Below are 17,227 nucleotides of genomic sequence, written 5' to 3' on the forward strand. Positions count from 1 at the left end.
CCATGAAAGTTATCTTTCGGGATTTGCAAAAACACATTAAAAAGCGATGCTCTGCCCTGAGGAACAAAACTTTTGAAAATAATGATTCTAAATTAGACCCGAATTCCAAACCCTTTTGGAAACTCACAAAAATTTTGAAAAAAAAAACCTCAAAGCCTATTCCAGCGCTTAAAGAAGGTAGTAAAATTTTGATCACAAATTTGGAAAAGCTCAGAAACTTGCTAAGCAATTCGAGAGTTCTCATAATTTCAGTTTGGGTCTTACTAGTCCTATTGAGAATCAGGTTGCTCGGGATTATCTGAATATTTTCTCTCGGGAAAATATTTTTGATAATTCCTGGGGGACTGATTTGGACGAAGTAAGGTCTATAACTAAAAAGTTTCATAATATGAAAGCTCCAGGGGATGATGGAATTTTCTATATCTTCATCAAAAAACTCTCAGAGAGTACCCTGTCTTTCTTGGTAAAATTATTTAACAGATGTTTCCATTTGGCATACTTTCCTGATAAATGGAAAAATGCAAAAGTTGTTCCAATTTTGAAGCCGGATAAAAATCCAGCTGAAGCTTCTAGCTACCGTCCAATAAGTTTGCTTTTTTCAATAAGTAAACTTTTTCAAAAGATAATTTTAAATAGAATGATGCTTCACATCAATACGAACTCAATTTTTGCAGATGAGCAGTTTGGATTTCGCCATGGGCATTCAACTACTCATCAACTCTTAAGAGTTACCAATTTAATTCGTTCAAACAAATCTGAAGGCCACTCAACTGGAATTGCTCTTCTAGACATAGAAAAAGCATTCGACAGTGTTTGGCATGAAGGTTTGATTGCTAAATTGAAAAAGATTAATTTTCCACTTTATATTATGGCGTTGGAGGCGAACCAGCCTCAGGCTGAAAGCCTCGTAAATAAAGATAAATGAATCAATAAAACTTTATGTTATGAAATTAGTTCAAAATTATTTAACTGACAGAACTCTGCAGGTAAATTATCAAAATTCCAAATCTAATCGACTACATGTTAGAGCAGGAGTTTCTCAGGGTAGCATTCTTGGGCCTATATTGTACACTGGAGTCGCTTTTTACGCGGTTTTTTTTTACACGGTTTTTTTTACGCGGTTTTTTTTACGTGGATTTCGGAATTTACGCGGTTTTTTTTACGCGGATTCCGGAATTTACGCGGTTTTTTTTACGCGGATTTTGGTTTTTTTTTTACGCGGATTTCAGAATTTACGCGGTATATCGCTTTTTACGCGGTTTTTTCTTACACGGTCTTTTTTTACTTGGTTTTTTTTTACGCGGATTTCAGAATTTACGCGGTTTTTTTTACGCGGATTCCGGAATTTACGCGGTTTTTTTTTACGCGGTTTTTTTTTACGCGGTTTTTTTTACGCGGTTTTTTTTTACGCGGGACGTATCACCCGCGTAAAAAGCGACTCCAGTGTATAACATTTTCACTTCGGACCTCCCTGATTTGCCTCAGGGTTGCCACAAATCTTTGTTCGCTGATGACACAGGCAAGGAAGAAGTCTTCGTGTTATTTGCAGTAGACTGCAGAAAAGTTTGGATATTTTCTCTTCTTATTTACAAAAATGGAAGATTTCTCCCAACGCTTCCTAAACTCAACTTATAATATTTCCACACAAGCCTAGAGCTTCCTTTTTGAAACCTAGTAGTAGTCACATAGTCACTATGAACAGGGTTCCAATTTCCTGGTCAAGTCAAGTGAAATACCTTGGATTAATACTTGACCAAAAATAAACTTTTAAAGGTCACATTGAGGGCATTCAAGCCAAATGTAACAAATATATAAAATGTTTGTATCCTCTTATAAACAGGAAATCCAAACTTTGCCTGACGAATAAACTTCAAATATTTAAACAAGTTTTTTGACCGGTCTATATGGTCTAGTTTTTGCACTACCAGGAAAAAAGCACTTCAAAGGATTCAGAACAAAGTTCTGAAGATGATTTTGAAGTTGCCTCCCTGGTACAGTACTACCAAAGTACATAGAATTTCGAATGTTGAGACTTTAGAACAAATGTTTAACAAAATAATTCAAGCAAAAATCGTTGCAATCCTCACTTGCAACGATTAATTCCCTTTATACTTAGATAAGATTTAGTTTTAGTTATTAGTTTTAAGATGTAAATTATTTTACTGACATGCAGGTTTAAAAAAAACCTTTTTAAAATACTGAATTGCCAAGGCAGGAACAATGTAAAAACACTTAGATGTATATCATAACAATTAAGGCTGGTAAGTTACTGTAGTAACTGGAGCACCTAGGTTAAAATGAAATGTAATTTATTTTGAATTTGGAACAAATGAAGAGTTAAAAAAAACCATTTGCGCTACCCCTAAACCTTCATCTATGTTTACCATTTTTTGCACACACTCATATTTTGAGGTTATGAATCAAACTGGAGGGTGGTCTATAAAAAATCTAACACTTTTTTCTACACCACAGTGGCCACACATATTTTTTATGTGACACATAAACTTTATGTGTTGTATTGCGTGGTTTCTAATTATGTATGACCAAATGATTGCTTAATTTTACATAGAAATTTGCTTTTACATGTGTGTGGATTTTTACTAGTATATAAGACAACTTCTGTATAATATAAGTCTAGGTATAATTTTGCCGCATACTGTAGGTACCTACGTTTCCATGGTAAAATTGATACACCTCCTAAGCGTCTCAATGCAAAATGCCCATGAGCAAAACCACCGCTGACCAAATTTCACTCAGGACACGTTCAAATCGTGATGCAATGGTCACAGCAAACGCAAATGCTGAATCTAGGCCAACAAACTATCCCCCGATACGTTACGTGCTAATAAATATGCACCCATTGGGCCAGAGGCGAGACAGCATGCTGCCAATGACAACCAACACAGGAACGTACGTATTTTACGGTGGTATCGATTAATTGACTTGTGCAGTTAGCCATGATACGGAAGGGTCCGCACGGCTCGGCAGTTTCCCTGTTGTGAGAGTACACGTATATATTGAGCCTACCCAGCAGAATCACCATCGGCTCAACATGTACCCTCGCCAAATGGTGGCGGTGAGCATCTATCATAGACCGACAGTTAGCGGTTGTGTTGTTTCGTTCGGTTTTGTAAATCTCGGTAGACTCAGAAAACTGAATGAGGTGGTTTAATCCTATAATGGGCCCAATGAAATTGCTAGCCAGTATTCCGGTAGTAAGGGGCAACTCTACTACGATAATGATCTTCAGACTAGAAGAGATAGAATATTTAATTGGTTTATTACACTATTACATGATATAGCAGTTACTTTATTGATGATAAAAAAAAACCAGTCAATCACAAAAGAAACCATACACAGTAGCTTTTTTATATTAAATGTTACATATAGTATTATACGTTATCCCCGTAGACAATAATTCAGGACGATAAGTCCAAATACGATTCAATAGTTGAACATACCGCTTTTCTGTAAACTTTAAATCGTTAATAAATGGATTATATCAGAATGATAGATATTACCATAACAAACCGTTTTATGTAAAGATTATTTAAGTTGATACATTTTATGATAATAATAAATTATGTAACAACTGACAGTTCTAAGCTGAAAAATTAAAAACACAATCGCATCATATCATATCATATCCAACAATATTAAAAACAGTGTTCAATACTTAAAAGCACTTTGTTTATAAATCATTTGATTAATGTTACTCTGTGAACCACGGTAATAAAGAAAAAACGGTGAAGCTGGCTTTAAATCCTTAAGACCCTTTATTCGGCCGGAGCTAGGCACGTTTTAACTTCCTATGGGAAAAATTTGAGATTTAGATAAGGTTTAATTTCTTACGTGTTAGTGCATTTCCTTTCTTAAGATTCTGTTACATGTAATGCAATGCAATGGAACGAGGGAGGGGGAGGGATGGTGTTCAATTTTCCCCCAATTTCACAGGAAATAATTAATGCATGGCCTCTTATACTACGTTCAGATACCACCGAATATAGGCTATATTGGTATCAAATGTCATAGATAAGATTTTCGGTAGAAATTTTACGTATAAGTGCTCATTGCGAAACAGCCTATGTTAAGTGATATCAGCTATAGTCTGAACGTAGTAGATTCCAAGTCCAATCGAGGAAAATTTCATTGTATTTTTCTGTATGAGACAAAATATAGAAATGCAAAATGGTACAGGCTAAGAAAGCTCTATATATAAACAAGTGCTGTAGTTGTTCACTAAGTTGAGGTAAAACATTAGGTGCTTACCAACATCTTCCCTATATTTTAAAGTTCCTCTTTTTGTCATTTCCTTTCCATCCTGTTCTTACTGCTCGGCTGTTGATGTCTTTTCATTTAACGACGTCTGTCTGCCATCTCTCCTGACTTGACATTATTGCCACCGTCATTAGTGTCGATGTCGAAGCGTTTCCTAGAAATTTTCCTCCCACAAGGCGCCTATTTTGCTCATGCTACACCATCATGTGCGGCCCGGGTAAGGAAACTTATGGTACACTTTTTTCTCCTTGTTTTCCCTTGGCCCTCTCGTCATCGTACTTATCGTCATTCACATCTCATATCGCGCCGGTCGTCTTCGGAAAACGTGTTTCGCCTTTTTACTGCTTGCCATTTTCGTCGTCGTCGTCGTCGTCACCGGCATCGCCACCATAATATGCTTTTGTATGTATGTATAGCGAATGGCAAGGATGATGCTCCAGCGAATAGAATGAAATAAGCTAACATCAAGCAAAACTGACGAGATAGTGCTCGGAACCGAGGCACAACTTTCCAAGAAGAATGCTTTTAACTTGCAAAACGTTCACTTTTTCGATGTTTGCACCTATAGTGTCGTTCACACGTGCGAAATGTTCATGAAGGTGACGAAATTTTGTTTGCCACTAACCACACGTTAGTATACCATTCATAAAAATTCCTGCATATTTATGAGGTGCAATCTTTGACTGACATGGGCACATGCCTTGAATAGTAGTCGATAGGAAAATGGAAAGTTGATGTTTATCGCAACCGAGATTGTATGGTAAATTTGTTGATTGATAAGCTAGCTCAAAGGATTAAGGTAAAACTTTCTGAAAACATATGTTTTTCTTAACGTTTTTGTTTAATCAAGCTTAACGTTGTTATAAGAACTTACGCATGCTCTCAAATTAAGTGCTCTTTGAACAGTTCCACAGTTGTTAATACACTAGTGGAAATTAATATATGGAAACTTTAAAAAGCATATCTCCTCCAAATTTTAATAAGCTGATGGATTCTAAATCATGTGTGTTTAGAAGCCACAATAGTTTATCACCAAATGAGCCTCAGAAAGAACCAATTGCGTGATGTACGTAGGAGAATCAAATAGAAAAGTGTTTTCCCCTTCGGAAATAAAGAAAATATATGGGTGATTGGCCATTTTTGAAGCACGATTTAGCATGTCAAATACCAAAATTCACAAAAATCATTGATTGATCATCACTTAGGAAATACATACATTTAAGTATTTCCCCAGCTAATTTCTGTGTATCCTTGTCGATAACAATCAATTGTTATGTAACTTCTACCGACTGGATTTCCGCAAAACTTTGCAAAAACCAAATTCAATGATTACTTGAACCAACTCATTGAATATGTTTATGTTACAATAAATATTGACATTCTTAATCATGATTAGAAAATTACCCTTGAGCAGGAGATTTTTTTTTTTAATTGTAAGAGATTTCGTTTATTTCTGTATTCTTAAAACATTATTTATAAATGGTTTACAATTTGCATCTCAAATAGAATGCAAGTGCACCAACATCGATTGTATCGTTAACTTCATTAACATAGGTGATGTATAATATAAAGATTTTCAAGATGTCATTTCGTTTTGTTGGTCATATGTTTAGTAGTGCTGGTCGCAGAAAATCTTCGAAAGACAGTCTTTGCCCGCCGAGTGTCATCGTCATCTTCTACTGTACAAAAGCCGATGCGTGTGATACGCGAGGGCAGGCACCGAACTTATGTTGCAACGTTTCAATCGCAGCATTGCAATGCAAACAATTCTCTCCTTCCGCCCGTTGGATGGTTCTCATCAGTTTTCGATGCATCGCAGATCCCGCCTCACAAGGGTGAATAAACTGGTTGTCTACAAACAAATCATAGCACCTGTGATCCTCTACGCAGCTCCGGTGTGGGAAACATGTGCACAGACCCATAGGAACAAAATCCAGGTCGCTCAGATTAGAGTGCTGAGGATGGTCCTTGATCGTGCTCTCGATATAAGAATTTCCGATCTCCACCTAGAGGCGATCGTTCCAAAATATGATTTTAAAATTGAAGACAAGGCTTGTGCAGAAATGCAAAACATCTGAACATGCTTTGCTAAGCAATTTGTATATAGTAGGTTAGGTGTATATACTAGTTGTAGGTTAATTGTAGTTGTAAATAGTAGTTATATTTAAATAGTCTTTTTTTCAATTTCAAACAAACCAATCCCACCAAGATGGGAATGCTCTAAACAGGACTGATAGGACTAGGAACTTAAATAATAATTATAAAAAAAATCAAATTAACTAAAGATGAAAAGCCATCTGTGTCACTTGAAATTCAAATATGTAAACCACACAAATACAAGAAACAAACATCATTTAATGCCAAAAAAAGTAAGGGTTGTGTCCAAAGCACGACCACAGTGCAGTGTTGACGTAGAACTACGATATTATTTTTGCTGCTCAATTCACTAATTTATTCGTAACCAAATAAATCTTTTAGAAACTTAACTCTAAAATTAACAATTCATTATTCAATTTTTTTGAAATTTGGTGGTTATTGAATAAATCCTAAAATTACGATTCAGTTTTTGAAATTAGAAAATCCGTTCGTTTATTATTCATAATTAGGTTCCAGACATGTTCACCTAACTTTCGAAAACATACCAATGGCAAAACAACTTTGAAAATCAAGGTGCACCTGACATCACAAATCTTTATGTTGCAGAACTATGACAAGTAGCTTTCAGCTGCAACTTATTTAAGGTAAATTAAATTTATTTTATCTGCTGCCTATGCTGGATTAAAAATCTATTATGCACAAAAAAATACATCCGAAGTCTCTATTTTGTTTACATATTTTGCACAAAAAATACTTTCTAAGTCCGCCTCTCACAGGATTTCCCGTCGTTTTTTTACTAATGGGGCGGGCAGAAAATATCTTTTGTGCATAATATGTTTAAAAGGATGGACTTCTGATGTTAATTTAATGGCATGTATAGAGGTACCAGACATTGTTTACAGTGTCCGATACACTATTTTGTTGCGGAAATGTCTGTGTCATCAGCGAACAAAGATTTGTGGCAACCCTGCGGCAAATCAGGGAGGTCCGAAGTGAAAATGTTATACAATATAGGCCCAAGAATGCTGAGGAACTCCTGCTCTAACAGGTAGTCGATTAGATTTGGAATTTTGATAATTTACCTGCAGAGTTCTGTCAGTTAAATAATTTTGAACTAATTTCATAACATAAAGTTTTATTGATTCATTTATCTTTATTTAGGAGGCTTTCAGCCTGAGGCTGGTTCGCCTCCAACGCCATAATATAAATTGGAAAATTAAACTTTTTCAATTTAGCAATCAAACCTTCATGCCAAACACTGTCGAATGCTTTTTCTATGTCTAGAAGAGCAACTCCAGTTGAGTGGCCTTCAGATTTGTTTGAACGAATTAAATTGGTAACTCTTAAGAGTTGATGAGTAGTTGAATGCCCATGGCGAAATCCAAACCGCTCATCTGCAAAAATTGAGTTCGTATTGATGTGAAGCATCATTCTATTTAAAATTATCTTTTCAAAAAGTTTACTTATTGAAAAAAGCAAACTTATTGGACGGTAGCTAGAAGCTTCAGCTGGATTTTTATTCGGCTTCAAAATTAAAACAACTTTTGCATTTTTCCATTTATCAGGAAAGCATGCCAAATGGAAACATCTGTTAAATAATTTTACCAAGAAAGACAAGGTACTCTCTGGAAGTTTTTTGATGAGGATATAGAAAATTCCATCATCACCTGGAGCTTTCATATTATGAAACTTTTTAGTTATAGACCTTACTTCGTCCAAATCAGTCCCCCAGGAATCATCAAAAATATTTTCCCGAGAGAAAATATTCAGAAAATCCCGAGCAACCTGATTCTCAATAGGACTAGTAAGACCCAAGCTGAAATTATGGGAACTCTTGAATTGCTTAGCAAGTTTCTGAGCTTTTTCCAAATTTGTTATCAAAATGTTACCACCTTCTTTAAGCGCTGGAATAGGCTTTTGAGGTTTTTTTTTCAAAATTTTTGTGAGTTTCCAAAAGGGTTTGGAACTCGGGTCTAATTTAGAAACATTATTTTCAAAAGTTTTGTTCCTCAGGCAGAGAATCGTTTTTTAATTTGTTTTTGCAAATCCCGCCAGATAACTTTCATGGCAGGATCGCGTGTTCTTTGATATTGTCTCCTACGGACATTTTTAAGACGGATCAAGAGCTGAAGATCATCGTCTATTATAATTGAATCGAATTTAACCTCGCATTTTGGTACTGAGGCAGCTCTTGCTTCAACTATAGAAGTAGTCAGAGATTCAAGAGCATAATTAATTTCATCTTTAGTTTGCAAAGGAATGTTTGGATCGAAGTTATATTCCATAAATGTTCGATATTGCTCCCAATCAGCTCTATGGTAATTGAAAGTAGAGCTGTTGGGATTACAAATTATTTCTTGGGATATTTCAAAAGTTACTGGAAGGTGATCAGAACCTAAGTCAGCATGGGTAACCAATTAGCTACAAAGTTGACATGAATCAGTTAAGACCAAATCAATAGTGGAGGGATTTCTTGCAGAAGAAAAGCATGTTGGGCTGTTTGGATATTGAATAGTGTAATAACCTGCAGAACAATCATCAAACAGAATATTACCATTGGAATTGCTTTGAGCATTATTCCATGAGCGGTGTTTTGCATTAAAATCACCAATAATAAAGAATTTAGACCTATGACGGGTAAGTTTCTGAAGGTCACCCTTGAGAAAATTCTTTTGCTGGCCTACGCATTGGAATGGCAAATAGGCAGCTATAAACGTAAGTTGTCCAAATTTTGTTTCAACAGAAACACCCAAAGTTTCAAAAAGTTTGGTTTCAAATGAAGAAATAATTTTATGTTTGATTCGTCTATGAACAATGATGACAACGCCACCACAGGGTCCATCAAGACGATCATTTCTATAAATCAAATAATTTGCGTCCTTCTTAACCTTATGGTCAGGTTTAAGGAACCTTTCAGTTATAACGGCAATATGCACGTTATGAACTCTCAAAAAGTTAAATAGCTCGTCTTCATTATCTTTAAGAGATCGAGCATTCCAATTTAAAATATTAAATGCTTTAAAATCCATTACTGAATTTTAAAGTCATGACAATATTATTTGCAAATTTTACTCCAGTTTGTATGGCATCAAACATGGAGTTAGATTTAAGCATATCAGAAATCATGTCAATTAATGATTTCTGTAAAAATTCCATTTTAGGGGCAGTAATGCTTCCTAAGTCAAAATTGTCAAAATTTCCATTAGATTTACGTTGGTTAGTATTTTGTTTTCTACCCGCTGCAATAGCAGCATAGGTAGATCCATTAACTCGCTGAACATTGTTAGCAGCAAGGGGAGTAGGTACAGATGAAAAATTTGAACCAGGGGTGATATTTCTAGATTGAGCTGGAATTAGGGCCTAACAGCTTTTGTAAACAATGACTTCTCTTGATGATTTCTTGAAATTCAAGGCTCGTCCACGCAAACCAACATCTTCATCGGGTATGGAAAGACTTCGCCTATCCGATGGTTAGGTTGGTCTGCGTGGACGTGCCTTGAATTCCTAGAAATCATCGATAGAAGTCATTGTTTACAAAAGCTGTTACGCCCTAATTCCAGCTCTATCTAGATTTATACCTACGGGTACGAATGTAGAATTTGTTCCTCGCTGACCGTTGTTAATAGCAGAGGAATTTGTACCTGGTCGGAAACGTGGAGCGTTTCCTACCTGTCACTTAGAACGAGATTGTAGTCTTACATTCCCAAAAATTGGATTTGTGGTTTTCACCACAATTTGAACATTTAAATTTCTTAGGATCTTCCTTCACAGGATAGTCGTCCTTTGCGTGAGAGGAATCACCACAATTCATGCATTTAGCTGGCATGTAGTAATTTTTAGTTCCGTGACCCCATCCCTGGCACTTACGGCACTGGGTGAGGTTTTGGAAATTTCCTCCAGTCTTCCTAAAGTGTTCCCTTTTCACTCGGACATGGAGCATGAGGCTAGCTTTTTCTAAGGCCTTAAGGCTGTTTAGTTCACTAGACTTGAAGTGAACTAAATAAAAATCATTAGAAATCCCGTTGCGCGAATCGCCAGGACGGGATTTCATTTTCATTTTGATTACTTGAAGTGGCACAACTCCAAGTAATTTTGCCAGTTCATCTTTGATCTGATCCAGGGATTCACCACTGGGCAGTCCTTTCATGACAACCTTGAACACACGTTCAGTTTTGGTGTCGTAAGTAAAAAATTTGTGCTGCTTCTCAGTAAGATACTTGAGAAGACATTTAAATCCGTCCAAGGTTTCAGCCAATACACGGCATTCACCCCGATGTCCAATTTGTAGTGAAAACTTAACATTCACGAAGTTCAAAAGTTTTATGCGAAGAGCATGGAAATCGGAAGTGGTTATCACAATAGGAGGAATCTTTTCCTTCTTGGCATTAAGCCGGGAAAGTTTACTAGAATTTTTATTGGATGATGGATCATTCTCATCATCCGTGAGCAAATCAAATTGATTACTCAAATTAATTTCAACAGAAGGGGGATCAAGAGTTTGCCCCTTTCTTTTGCGTTTAGGCACCATGGCGGCAGTAAATTTTTATCCAAATCGACTTCCAAGCAGATTACTATAAGAATCTGAAGGATCGAAGAGGAATTTTCCAAATCGATATCCAAGAAGGATTACCTCGGGTAGGGTCCAAATAAGGATCGAAGAGGAATAAGAGTTGAACAAGGTAGAAAATTTTCACAGGTTGAGCACTGAAAAGTGCTGTTTAAATTTGTTGTAGGTTTAGGTAGTAGTAACACTTCCTTCAGCAAAAAGCAAATAGATCCGCACGGCAAGAGAGCACGATGTGGACTGCCGTTCCTCTCTTTCGTACCAAGTCAACACGATTACTCCGTTGGCGAATTCATTTCAAATTGGTCAACTTCAAATTGGTGTATTTTTGTTAAAAATGCATTAAAAAAAAATCTGAAATGCTGCATTTGAAAGTTGAGTATATACAATGGTTGCTATGATGAGTTTTCACCGTTTGCTCTCCAGTTTTCAAAATGACGTCCAAGCAAGAGGAGCAGCGTGTCAAAATTTTGCTCGCGTAGAAAGAGAATCCGACGTTCTCACACGCCGATGAGTGGCAAGTTGGCAAAATTGCTGGATGTGGCCAAATCGACCGTGACAAACGTTTTAAATGTGTTCGGGGAGCGTCTGTCGACCGCCAGACAGCCTGGAAGCGGCGGCAATCGTAATCTGGACGTGGCAGCGACGACGAAGAAGGTGGCGCTGAAATATAAGCGGAATCCTAACCTCACCATCCGGGACGTCACTGACAAGCTTAATGTCTCCCATACTACTGTGCAGCGGGCCAAGAAAGGAGCCGGGATGTCGACGTTTAAGAAGGTGAATGTGCCGAACCGAGATTACAAACAAAACACGTGGGCAAATCAGCGGTCCCGAAAGCTGTATACGAATCTGTTCACAAAGCTCGACTGTGTCGTCATGGACGACGAAACTTATGTGAAGGCGGATTTCAAGCAGCTTCCGGGACAGGAGTTTTATATCGCATCAGCAAAAGGGAAGGTGGCTGAAATTTTCAAAACCATCAAACTATCGAAGTTCCCCAAAAAAATATCTCGTCTGGCAGGCCATATGCACGTGTAACATAATAGACCTGTGCTGTTCTGCCCGGACTTGGCGAGCTGCCACTATGGGAAAAAGGCAATCGAGTGGTACGATGCGAGCAACGTGGTTGTAGTACCCAAAGACCACCCTCCCAACAGCCCAGAACTCCGAACTATCGAACGGTATTGGGCCTTGGTCAAACGGAATCTAAAAAAAAACTAATAAATCCATGGAAAACGAGTAGCAGTTTAAATCTAACTGGCGTTCGGCGGCGAATAAGGTCGATGAGACCACTGTGCAAAATTTAATGGAAGGGGTTAAGCTAGGGGCAAGCCAGCTGTACCCCGAGGTAATATTTTTAAATCGAGTAAATTTGAGTTACTCATAATTACTCAAAAGTGATCAAAGTAGTCCTAGGTCAACTAGTGAAAGCAGGTCAACTGTCCTAAGTTTGAATAAACATCGACTGCAACCCAACGAGTACTTGTGATGAGGTTCCGGAACCGATTCCGGAGATGGTTGATGATATAGTTTCTATCCTATCAGCAAGGCTGCCTATAGTATACCGTCGATTAAATTGAAATAGCAGTTTGGTGGTGGACTGGTATGGCAGTTTCACCCCTACTGTTATAAAAAGAACCTGAATACCTAATCACATGACACGGATTTAGAAATATTGATGCATATGTTTGTAACAGTTTGGTCGAAATTTATAGCAAACAAAAATTGTAGTCAGTAACATGGGAGAGCAATAATACATAAGGTTTCTACCCAAAGCGATTGGTCTGATTTAAAAATTAAGTCTGCCATCCGCATGCTTGAATTTGAACATTGTAATCATCAGCAACATGGAATTCCTTATTGAAAAACCTTCTGAAAACAGTGGTGTTTGTCGTCGAGCCATGGTACACTAATGAGGCATATTGTGTTTTTAATGCAAAATGTAGAATGTACAATGTTGCAATAATAAAATAAAACAATCGAATATAATCTCTAACTACAACTACATTGAACTGCTGCATTGAATTGGAAATTGGACTGGAAGTACAAATCGTTGTAATATTGTGAGTGCCGTGGTTAATTTAGTCGAGGGCCAGGCCGTCAGTGGATTGCAATCGATGTCCGTCGGTGATTGGCACTAGATTGCGGAACAGAGACCGACGTTAAATACAGGAATGAAGAAGAAGAAGAAGAGGGCCAGGCAAGCCAAATTTCTTAAAGTTAGTACTCATAGATGTGAGGCTAGAAGACTAATTTATAATCTGAAAATAAAAAGGAACAATTAAACGGTAAGAATCGATAAATGATGGACTTTACTTTTTTTTTCGGAGGACGAACAATTGCAAAACTTGAGAGAGATGATCCGGTATGAAACGCGATTAGATAATATTGTTGTTTGGAATCTGTGAAATGGGCACAACAAAAACATGGTTGCTGAGTCTGCTTGTATTGAATTTTGAATAACTCGAGCTACTCAAAATTAACTCGGTTTTAACTCATGATCAAAAGCTGTCTTGCCCCTATGGGTTGAGTGGAAGGCACGGCAGTTCGTATTTGGCAAACCAAAAGAATAAACGAACATTTTTTCCTTTAAATATATGAATTGAACTATCAAACGAAAAAAAATAAGAAGATTTTTGTGATATGAATTTTGACTGAACGAAACGATTTTTTTGTCGACCAATTTTTGCGCGTTCCAGTCTTTAAAAAAATTGTTGGTAGACTTCGACGGGTATCGCTTCCTGAAACCTTTCTCTTAGCTGATGTCGAATAGATGACATCATCTCTGCTGTTGTTATCACAGCCATGCAAGCGTCGTTACTCTCTTTATTTTCGGGCTCGACTCTCTTGCATTGGAAGGAGTGCTGTGCTTCCTCATTTTCCTCTGTCGCAGTGTATATTTCCCTGAAGTATCGGAGCAGATGGGTTTCTGTTGCTTCGGAAGTGTTTTTTTTTTGTTTATTAATTTATTTGGTAAGGCTCAACCGAATTAACTTTACAGAGCCGAGGATTCTTGGTCACTATACAATACATCTTAAAAATATAGTCAAAAGGTACAGCACAATAAACACTTTATCTTCTGCTATCCAAAAAGCCTCCTCCATCAGAACTGGAGCCGCTTCCAGTAGTTTCATTGTATGGCAAATTGTTGTACGCCAACGAGGGTCAGAGCGCGTCCATTGCAGCAATGGACGCAAAACGTGGTCAGCACTCACACACTCATCACGAAACGGTTGCTTTCCAAAGTCGACGACGCATCGACCGAAAGAACTGCTGATGAAGAACAATGAGGAGGACCACACAATGGTTGCTGCCGAGAAAACAGACGATCGCGTAGCACACATCGAAGAGTGGTCTGCTTTTGTCGACAGCCGAGTGAACACTGCTTCGGAAGTGTTTAGAGTTTCGTCGTTTCCGCCACGCAGCTCTGTGATGCCGTTTTTTTCCTTCGTCTTTCTCCCAGCTGTAAAATTTCGTCTGTGTCGGGTCCAGGCTTCCAAAAAGTACAGCCTCCTCGCGACAGTTGGTTTATACCTGAATTGACTGTTGCTTTGTGTGCTTTACTACCGCTTGCTACCGTACGTTCAGATCTGAATTCGAAGTGTATTGGTAACAGCGCACACACGAACGAATGAAAGCTGTATTAGAACAGTCGCATCTATACCCGCTTTGCTAAAATCATCGTGCTTGGAACGTAGTGAACCGAATGGGCTGTATTTATGCATTTCTTTATGACCAGGTTCTCAATGTTTCTGTCGTCATAACAGCCTTCACAAACCGACGACATCCCTCAGCTTACCCAAGTGGCTGTCACGAAAAGGCTGTCACGAGACATTATATACAATTGATATACGGCAGTGGAGTATGGAAGAAACCCAGAAGAATGTTCCCGAACAGATATGTCGGCCCGATGTCGGATCAATGTAAGGTCAATTTATGGTCGACATCGGCCAAATGTCGGGTCGATGTCGGGTCAATTCTGTGTTTATGTCGGGTCAATGTCGGGCCAACATCGGGTTGGGGTTTGGTAGAAGTCAGGTTGGTGTCGGGTAGGCTTATATTTTTCGCCGGAGACCGTGCGTTTAAAAAAAAAATCGGATGAAAATTTTGCAATGGGCAGCACGAACGTGATAGCAACCGAACGAGCTCCGGCGCCACACTGGTAGTGTAGTAGCAGTCTTACGACACACAAACAAAATTTCAAAGACAGCAGCAACGAATCGGCAGTTTGACGGACTGCTTGTTGTATGTACGAGGAAAGTTACGAATGACCATCCGAGGCTGTCATAGCCGAACGAACAAAATACATGACTAAGAACAAGCTGTCGTGAACAGCACAAGACGGCAACGTTGCATGTCGTATAACAGCCTCACTGTGGGCTGTCGCTTATAGCTCAATCTCAAGGCTGTCGTAGGGAAAAGAAAGGGACAGCCGTTGGAATACTGTCATGAGGCGGTACTTTTGGTATGCCTGGTCGGGTCACATATTGCCATTTGATCTGGAATCCGTCAACGTTCTCTGCTGTCAGAAGATAGGGACGTAATGACCAATAACCACGACCAGGTTCGTAACCGAGGCTGGGGAGGCATTTTCGCGAAGTAGATAAGCGCTTTGCGGTTTGTTAAAAAGCATGCATGTGGCTGCATTTCGCAGATGGGCGAGAGCCTGTGGCTGAAGTACATGCGATGGAGTTTGGATTTATCCGTAGAACTACGGATTTTTAGATTTACTACGGATCTACGGGCCAAACATAATTTTTTACGGATTTCCTAGATTTTTAGGGATGTTTTTTTTTTAGAAATTCTACGGATTAAAAATTTTGGCTCACCCCCCGCTCATCACTAAAAAAACTATTGGAATGACTGTTATAAAATGGGCATTAAATTTCGTAATAATTAACGCAATGAAAACCAATTCAGGCATAACATTTGATAACGGCACAAAAGCATTTGTAAACAAACTTTTTAAGGCCCTTTACACGCGAACCAAAGTACGCCCACGCAAACCAATACCACGTTCGGAAAGGTGATAGTTGCCCCTATCCGATAATGTTGTTGGTTTGCGTGGGCGTACTTTGGTTCGCGTGTAAAGGGTCTTAGAAAGTTTGTTTACAAATGCTTTTGTGCCGTTATCAAATGTTATGCCTGAATTTACCTATTTATGGGGGTTAAAAAGTAACACTGGTGGTAATTTTTAATATTTCTGCTCCCGCTCGTCGTCGCTGCCGTCTCGCCATTTTCTAGTTTGGCGGCGTCCTCTCGGTCGTATGTTGTTGGTTGACATTGCCGATTCGTCGGTCTCGTTGCCATCGGATTTGCCACTAGCAGGTTTGTGGACCACTTCTCATCACTTGCGTAGGAAATCTATTTGTTAGCGTATTTGTGACCAGCATAAACCTTCCGGTCCTGAAATTACCCGCTTTGGACCAGGAGTACTGGTCAACGACCTGGTTGTTTCGATATGGGTATGATAGGGGTGGGAAAATGTGATCCCGATTGTGTTTCGATCGGATTTGTTGTAGATACCGTCATCAGCTGCTGCTGGGGGGTAGAGCGGTTGGCGAAGCATTTCCTATGCCGTACTATGGTTATTGCACAAGTGTTTGCGTCGCACTTCCTCACTTTGCTATTGTCGGAATGACAGCATTGCCCAGGCTACGCCACCCAGCTGTGTCCATGTTTCAGCTCATAGTCGTTTGTAATCATATGACTCGTGGAGGCGTGAGTATTTTACCTCACTCTTACCGATCTTACTGCATTGATATATGATTGCTGCGGCTGCTAAATACAATATATATTGAAACTACCTCACATTATTTTTTATACTTTGCATTTTGGTACAAACTTTCTGGTTGGTTTACCCTATATAAAATTCGACACATTTTTATTCTGGAATTTCCATATAAAATTCCACATGGTTTTGCATGTGTCCACACATAAACAGAATCCACTCAGAAGTACACATGAAATTTATGAGTCAAATGAATAGTATGTGAGGTTACACATGAATTTTATGTGCACACATAAGAACTATGTGTCCGACACATATATAGCATTTGTTTATCACATTGCAAAAATTCATGGGTGGGACACATGAAAATTAGCTTTGAATTTTTATTAGTGAACAAGGGGTCTAGATTTAGACCTCCTCTAGTTTATCCCAAAACTGGTGCAATTAGACAAACCCAAGTTACAATTTTGGTTTTATGAGGGTTCTGTAGACCATGATTTAGACTTGTAGAATACTATAAAACCGCGATAAAACCTGCTTTGTTACTTAAGAAG

The sequence above is a fragment of the Ochlerotatus camptorhynchus genome, unplaced genomic scaffold (genome assembly GCF_037179485.1).
Source record: "Ochlerotatus camptorhynchus isolate MF236.1 unplaced genomic scaffold, CSIRO-AGI_Acam_v1.1 ptg000525l, whole genome shotgun sequence".
Lineage (NCBI taxonomy): Eukaryota > Metazoa > Arthropoda > Insecta > Diptera > Culicidae > Ochlerotatus > Ochlerotatus camptorhynchus.